Genomic DNA, 8,944 nt, shown 5'->3' on the forward strand with positions numbered 1-8,944 from the left:
AGCCAGGTTGGGTGCTTTCCTTCTGCAAGGTGCTCATTACCCAAGCCCCATCCAACATCAGTTGTAAGCTGCAAGGGCTTTGAGCACCTCTGAATTCTGGCCATTTAAGCATTAACGGATTTGAGGTATTAAACAGCATCAAGCATAGCAAATATTGACCTCTCCTCAGAAAATATTTACCATCTCATTTATTGTTGCATGCCCCCTGCACTAGGATGATATGTTGACATTAGCAGCTATGATTTGCTAGGTGCACTAATGTTCTAAATTGACAAACTCAGCTATTTACTTAAAGGCTCCTTAGATTGATTTCTAGATGCTTTGCTCATTGTAAATGCATCTATTCCATGTTGAAATGTCACTTTGGTTTTAGGTATTTCTGGCTTTATAGCATAATTTTGAGCCTCATTTATTTTATATTAACAACTTGCCAATTTTGTGAGTAATAATATGGCAAGTGTTTCATATACATGAGACATGTTTTAAGCCGAACATTTCCAAACCCTGTTTAAAGAAAATTTGACGTAGCCCCAAATTTTGCAAACTGGGAAACTGAGGCATACAGCTGTAAGAGATTCACTCTAATATGTTTTTACAGCAGCTAATCCCCTTTTTTATAAAAAACTTCAGGCCTTAGTCACTTGAAAGCGGGGTGTTGGGCTTCAGAGTAGTCAGGAGTTCCAACACACTGATTTTCTATATAGAATCTGTGTTTCCCGATTTCTGGAACCTAGATCTATGGTCTAACAGCTAGTGTATATTTCCCACATCTCTTTCTCTGCCCATTTCTAGAGCTTGTATTTCTTCTGTAGAATAGTCAGAAAGCAGAAAAAAGTCTTCCTGTTGTAACACTTTGTTTGAAATTGGGACAAGCACTGAGTCCACCATTTAGCATTCTCATGCTGTATTTTAGCTCACCTTTGCCTACCCATCTGTGACACTCAGAGGAAGCTGGGAGGAAGAATTAGGAAAAAGAGAAAGGGTCAACAGACAGAACCTGATCAGGCCAATTACACATTCCCTTGCTGCGATCTGAAATTAAATGTAGCACAGATGACAGATCTATCCTGCATTTTTGGTCTATCCAACTTTAAAAGCATGTCAGTTAAGCTCAGTGTATAGAAACACAAAAACTGGTCAAGATGTCATTCATAAACTGCTTTATGCTTTGCTTCATAAAGATTGGCTCATAAAGAAAAATACACAAGTCAAGGCTTAACGGAGGTATTTACAATTGGGAAAATATTTAGACTTCTGTTTCTGTCCCAAAGCCCTGAACAGAAGAACTGTTCTTCCCTTAAACGTCTCCCCAGCTGCCCAGAAAATACGTTTTCTTCTTTAAAGATGAGCTTTGAAAAGAGTGTTGAAGTGATTCACAGGGACAGAATAAAGCACAAGTTGGTACACAGTGAAATTATGGAGACCACATGTTTTAATGGTGATAGTCTATTAAGTTTTATACTCTGAAATCAGTGACATTTGCAATAATTATTATTAATAGCCCAGTTTCTTACTAGTCATATTTAAATGGAGCTTTATGGCTTAACTACCTAAAGTAATCAGCTTCCAATGTTGTATTATATTAGCCTAAATCATAGAACAGTTGGGTTTTAAGATGCACGTTCGGTAGTTCTAACTACTTTTTATGCTGTAAATAAGGTAAAAATAACTCTCAAGACTATTTGTCCTAAATTACTCAGAGGTCACTAATGGAAAGCCCCACTGAACCCAGTTTTCCATAAAGCAGAAGGAAAGACAGTGGCTCTTTGTGACCCTTCATTGAACCTGAGATTATGTGACCAGCTGATGCACAGCACCTTGATGTCAGTCAAGAGATTTTCAGTGATTCCATCACCTTGGGATCAAGTCTCTCACCACCTAAATCTTGTGTAACACGTTCTCTAGATCTTCCACCAAGATGCGTCATGCTTATTCCTAATTTCTTTAGTGCTGGTATCTTTGGTAGTCATCTGAGAGAAAATAAATGAGATTCAAAGCAACGAGAATAATGCAGGTGAACAGAGGCTTATGAAAAATTAGCACAGCAAAGGACTCAGAAACGAGTGGTGGGTGGAAGTGCCTGTCTGCGTCCTAGTCACACCTGCTGGGGACATGAGAATTTCGTGTAGTTTTAAATTGTCTGAGGATCCTACAAAATCTCTTTTGATGCAGCAAGGGCTGATATGCTTTAGGGAGTCACTGGGAACAGGTTTTCTGAATAGAAAGGTGACACTTTAAGAGCTTTTTTTTTTTCTTTTTAACTGTAATAATACTTTTATCAAAGGCTTTCCTTAGAAACTGTTTTATTTCTTAATACGCACACAGACAGCATTAGCTGTTCCTTTTAAATAGTTTAAATGTTAAATTCAAATTTAAAAAGTTTTCTATTCTTTGGAGTTTTTTGTTGTTGATGTTTGGGGTTTTTTAAGGACACGCAACATCCAGAGCACTTTTCCTAAAGCAGTTTCTGTATTTGATGTAAGCAGAGAATATCTATTCAAAGAGATACATCATAACCTTTTGTAACAATAAGTGAAATAATTCTTAAGAGATAAGAAACTAATTCACTTTTCAAAGCCACTTTTCTCAAAGGAGTTGATATCCACAGGATACATTAAAACAGTTTTTTTTTTTCTTCACCTTTACTAATGTGGCATCTCTTTCTTTTCAACTTGCCTGTGTGTTTTGCACCTATTTTAAGTGAATTAAAGATGAGCAGTTCACAGAAGTAATGCATTTTCTGTCAGGCCATTACTGCTTGTTTTCTCAGCATGCTCTGCAGATCCATCTAAAGAATGGATCCTGTCATGGCAAAAATCAATTGGGATGCAAGGTGGTCAGCATTTACCGCTAACAGATAGTTAGCGCTATAGTAAATATAAAGTGTAAAGGAGGCACTCAAAATACGTTTTTGTTGGTCTATATTTGAGTCTGTTAAATGGTGCTTTGTGTTATAGTTGGTGAATGTCAAGATTTGCATTCATTCTAGATATTACATGCTACAATACCTGTTAGTAGCTGTGTACCTGGCACATCTGTCAATTTTGTGTCTTTACCTCTGGGTCTGCTACAAAAAATACTCTGTATACCAAATGTAAGTCCAGTGGGACAAGGCTGTATTTGGAAGACAAATATCAGAGCTGAAGTGAAAGCAGAGTTGTCCTATCACAATGGTTTTTGAATATCATGTAATAATTTATATTCTAGCTATTCTTATTTTCATACTTGTTAAGACATACTTGTTTAGACAATTTTCATCTAGTTGTCTTAACTTTCATTAAGAGTACACTGAAATTCTTTATAAACATCCTTGCAACAGCATATTGCAAGGAAGAGGAAGAAGTTTGTAGCTGTCATATGATGAGACCTGTCTCTATGACTATTCTTAAGGATTTGCTAGTATTGGCCAACCAGGTGCTCCACAGAATGTATCCTTCTAGCTCACTGGTTTTCTTTTAGACAGGCAGAAATTTACCACTAGCTCAGAGCTTGGAAGCTACGCTGTTTCCACTGCAGCTCTGAGAGGTGAGTAAAGGAAGGATGTATGTAATAGAATCATATGGCTGGACAGTATATCTGGAAGTCTTTTAGTCCAATCCCTGCTCCAATCAAGGCTAAGTTTAGAGTTAGGTCAAGTTGCTCAGAGCATTTTACAGTCAAGTTTTGAACATCAACAAGGACAGAGCTTCCGCAACCTTTCTGGGAAACTTGTTTCAATACTTAACTTCTCTCATTGTTAATTTATTTCCTTCTATCCAGTTGGAATTTCCCTTACTGCCACTTGTATCTGTTGACCCATGTCCTTTTGCTGTGCATCTCTGAGAAGAGGCTGGTTCTGTCTTCTCTGTAGCCCTCTAGTTGATATCTGGCATGGGTAATTAAATCCCACCTTAACCTTCACTTGTTCAGGCTAAATAAACCCATTTCCCTCAGCCTCTGGTCACACATCATGTGCTCTAGCCCCTTAACCATCTTCATACCCCTGTGCTGAACCAACTCCAGCCTATTTCTCTTGTAGTGGAGGAACAGAAACTCCCCAGTCTTCCAGAAGCAGCCACACAAGTGCCGAGTGGAGGGCAACCTGCTCTCTCCTTAATCTGCTGTGTTCGTACTAACACAGTTCAGGGTGCAGTTGGCCTTCATAGCAACAAGAGCTCACTGCTGACTCATCTCCAACTTGTCCACTCAGATGACCAACTCCTTTTCTGCAGAGGTGCCCTCTCACCTGCTCAGTCCCCAGCCCATACAGCTGTGTGGAGCTACTGCATCCCAGATGTAGGAGTCCACATTTGTTTTGCTGAACTTCACGAGGCTCCTTGTTAGCCCAGTCCTCCAGGTTGTCTCAGTCTCTTTCCACGGTCTCTCTGAATGGAAGCCTTGCAGTATCTCAGCCCTTGTCCCCCACTTGGTGTCATTCACAAACTCACTGAGGGTGGGTTCTCTCCTGTTGTGGGGACTGTCAATGAGGATGCTACATAGGGTCAGTCCCTGACAAATGCCCGTAGAAATCAGCCCAAGCTAAACTTTGAACCATGGAGCACTATCCTTTGAGCCTGACCATCCAGCCAATTTTCCATAGTCGTGCTGTCTAGTCTATCTCTCCAATGTGCTGATGACTGTGTCAAAAGCTTCACAAAATTCAAGGAAAATTATATACACTGCTCTGCCTGCATCCACACAGACACCAGTTTCATCACAGAAAGTGATTGTGTTGGTCAGGAACAATTTATTCCTTGGTAAATGTACTGGCTGTTCCTAGACATGTTCTTATCCTTTATGTGTCTGGAAATGGCTTCCGGGGAGACTTGCTACATAATCTTCATAGGGACTGAGGTGAAGGTGGCCACCTCAGCCAGGTGTCCACCTCCCTGGTACAGCTGGGAGTTCAAGGAAGGAGGGTTGGGACCTTAAAAGAAAATCTTACAACTGCAGAAGCTTGATCATAGTGCAAGAAATATGAAAGCACATGCAGTTAGCTAAGCTGGATCCAAGTGTGCAGTTTCCTCATCAGTGAAGGAAACAGTTGAGACACACCCTAGATATGAAGTCAACTTTAGATAGTTATTTCAAATTGAAAAATAAGTATTCTTCAAGTTTACAGTCAATCTTATTTCTTTGATCACCCCTTTTCCTGTACCTAGGGTGAAAATGGAAAATCTTGGGCATCAAGAATTGTAAGTACAATTCCTAACTTGGCTTTCCATGCTTATAGAAGTATCTGTATAAAATGAAGATGATTTTGTGACAGTGAAAGGGGGGAAAGATGAAAATTTTAATATTGGATTAGAAAAATTGCCATCAACAACTGGTTATTTCAGCAGAACTTTTTTTTTTTTTTCATTTCTAAAAGTATTATTGATTTCTGCTGTATTTTTTTTTCTCCCTTTGGAAAGTACAAAGCCTTTAAATAATTGGAGTTTTCCCTTATTCCTCAGAATTGCGGCATATGACTGATAACTGCCTGTAGAACTCCTAATAGCTAAATTACAATTATTATGCAAAGACCTACAATAGACAGTTATATGGATTGTTAAATGACTTTGCCTTTTTTGCAAACCATAATCATTTTCCTTTATTAGCTGAAGGATTTCATAATTTAAGGAAGATGAGAACCTATAAGTCACACTTTCAAATAAGGAACATGGATATTGCAAACATTAAATTCTCCCATAAAAATGTTAAGGCATCATTAAACCAGGATCAGATTAATACAATTCAGTCAACTCTAGATAGATATCTCCTGTAATAGGCTGAAACAATACCTAGTGATATAGAATGTATAAGATTTTACTACAACCAATTTATAAACCTATAAAACATACAGGTATCACTCAAAGCCATCATTAATTTTGCATGCCTTGTTTTAAATCAAGTGAGTTTGGTAAGGAAAAATATTCCCCTTTCTTACTTTATCTCCCGTTCTATTGTTAGCTGCTATCATAGCATTTTACTTCTACCGTAAGTCAGATGAGAGATTCCTTCTGGTAGAGGCTGACCTGAGAATCTGTGCTTGATTTATCCATCTGTTTAGGTGTCTGAAAGATTTTTAAACACATTTTCAGGGCATAATTTAGTTCTCACTTGTCACTGTAAATCTGGAGGCATTCTGGGTTTGTTCCAGAATAACAGCAAGCAGGATTTGACCCCGAGTTTAGTCAAACTAAAAACAAAGGCTTGCATTTCTTCTACTCAGCTGAGCAAAGCAAGAGAGATAGCTAGGGAAAAAAAGGCTCTGTGTATGTTCCTTCCAAAGGTATGAGGCCTGTGGATATGGAGAAATGGCAATTTCAGAAAAGCGGTGCGGAACCAATATGTCAAGTTTTTTATTTATTAGTGCACCTTCCTAATCCTTTGAGAGCATACCTGCTGTGATGAGTACAGCTGAGATTGGACTGGACTGCTTCTGATTCCTAACCTGCTCATTCAAATTTAGCTTAGATCAGTCTTCACGTGATTCTCAAGAGGGCCCATGTGGAATATGTTTGTGTTACTTGGACGTTAATTTTGGCCCAAAGCACCACCTAATAAGCAATCAATGACCAAACAGATTTGTTGCAAAAACAATCCTTTCATTTCGGGTAACAGGAAGAAAAAAGTACTGGTTAATAGCAGGGGAGAGTGTTGCTGGCTATTATGTCCTCTTAGTTAGAACTTAGTTCAGCACCTATCTCTCTCCCATTCTGCATGTACACGTATGTACTCTGTGTCCAAAGTGAAAATGCAGGCATTCCGATACATGGTCTATGTTATCTATTCATCCTGTGACTTGCACCTGACAAGTGCTAGTATGTACATTTAAAGTGTTGTATATATTGTTCTACTTTGACCTCTGGGTACATACCTGTTATACCTGTATTTGTAAATGTTAGCACAGATTTCCAAAACTAGTGCACATTTTTCACATGTGCATTTGTGCGTGCATAAGGGAAGAGGAGAGGGAAATGTTTCTCCCACATCCCTTGCTTCCCCAGATATGTATCAGTACATTATGTTAAAAATAGATTAGGGCACAATAATAAGCTGTACTATCTCTGTTCTGTGTATTCATAATCAGAGTGCACATACCATCTGCTACTAAATTCATCACAATAAGATCCAGAGGTTGAAGCTGGACTGAGAAGGAAACAACAGAAGGGAGAAAGAGTAACTCGCTAAGCTGAGCACAGCTGGAGTGGCTTCTAGGAGACTTACAGCAGCAGTACAGACAAAATCTCTTCAAAGGCACTGTTTAATGGCTATTTGGGAAAAAAGTAGTTTAACTAGTTCTGTGAAGCCAGACTGGACCATTCAGGACAGACAAACTTGTGTATACTGGCCTTTTTTTAAACATAGGCTAAACTGGATGCAGCCTGTATGCTTAGAAAGAGAAACACCTACATGCACAATAGTAACTGTTTGTAAATCTGTATTCATGATCAAAAATGCAATGCAAGCAAACAAAAGGAGATTTAAAATGTAAAAGATGAGTATAGATTAGTTCCTTTGTAAAGCTTTTCCATTTGCATCTAAGATAAGTTATGTGATTTAGCTCAGCATTTGCAGTATTCCCTAAGCTCTGTATAGGACAGATCCCAGACTACCTCAGTCATTTATTGAATCATCTAATGCAATTGAATTCTGAGTGACAGCCAAAATTATATGTAGTTAGTAAAAAATGTTGTTGCATTTAACCATATAATTGTGCATCCATTTAGATCAGCCCAGCAATCATAAGAACCCTTATACTCAAGTAGCTTTACCTATGTAACTCGTTGTTAGCATATAGGAAAGCTCACTCAGAGGGCGTTCTCATACAGAGAATTTGAAGAACGAGGCCTAGCTATATGCCAGCAAGACACATTTCTAATAATCCATTTTTGTAGATGAAGATTGCGTTCAAATTAGGTTTTTTTGCATGCAGACATCTTGTTGCAAAGTAAAAGATGCTACCCTGGTGGTATCTCACATGGAAGAAACTATGAAGCAATTTCTGTTATATTTTACCAAATTAACTGTATAAGGGGGGAAAAAAGTGTAGAACTCTTTTTCAGCCTAGATTCCAGCCTAGATACCCATTGAACCTTTCCTGAACTGCTGTTTCAGTACATTCTCCCACTAACAACTTCTGAACCTGTAACAAAATATCAGCCAAATTTGAAAGAGGAAGTTTTAAAAATTTTTTTTTCCCCTAAGATCCATGGAAAGAAGTCTCAGATTATAACACAGAGATCCAGATTAGGGTTCTCAGTGAGGGAAAATAATTTACAATTCAGCTGCAGCATATACGCCATAGCAGCAGCCATCTGGTCCATCAGCAACATACGTACTTGTGGACTTCTCATACCGTTGTTTAGATACTGTAGAGCTGTAATAGCTGGAGATGTAACAAGAAATAGGTGTGACTGTGGCCTCACATCAGAGTTCTAAAGGAAATAGTTCACTGAACAACTTTGTTGTTTAGTTAAACTGCCTGTTTAATGAAATATTTTAAGGTTAGAGCCATTTGGTGCAAAATTGTCCAATTGTGAAGAGGACAACATTCAAAGGCAAGTCAAGGTATAAGTGATGCAGAGATTTTATGCTATCCATTTTCAAGTAATGAGCTTGGTTCATTCCATATGCCTAGTAACTGCTATCAGAATAAGCTCACAAACAAATTCTTGAAAAATATTTTCCAAGTCACAAAACAACCGATTAGTTGAATCACTACCTTGGGACTCAGGAGACCTGCTTTAACTTTCCGCTCCACCTTAGGCTTTCAGAGTTACCATAGACAAGCACTTAAAATATGGCTGTGCTGCAGCCTGCAGTGAAGCATCAAGGTCTGGTAGTTAGCTTTTAATGAGCTAGCTTGGAAGCAATCTGTGGCAGTACTCGGTTAACTTATCCTTGGCTTCATTTCTAGTTCATCCATTAATTTAACACATGACGGCTGGGTTTCAGGGTGTTTCATAAAGTTCAGCAG

Source organism: Pterocles gutturalis, unplaced genomic scaffold (genome assembly GCF_000699245.1).
Source record: "Pterocles gutturalis isolate BGI_N339 unplaced genomic scaffold, ASM69924v1 scaffold22875, whole genome shotgun sequence".
Taxonomy (NCBI): domain Eukaryota; kingdom Metazoa; phylum Chordata; class Aves; order Pterocliformes; family Pteroclidae; genus Pterocles; species Pterocles gutturalis.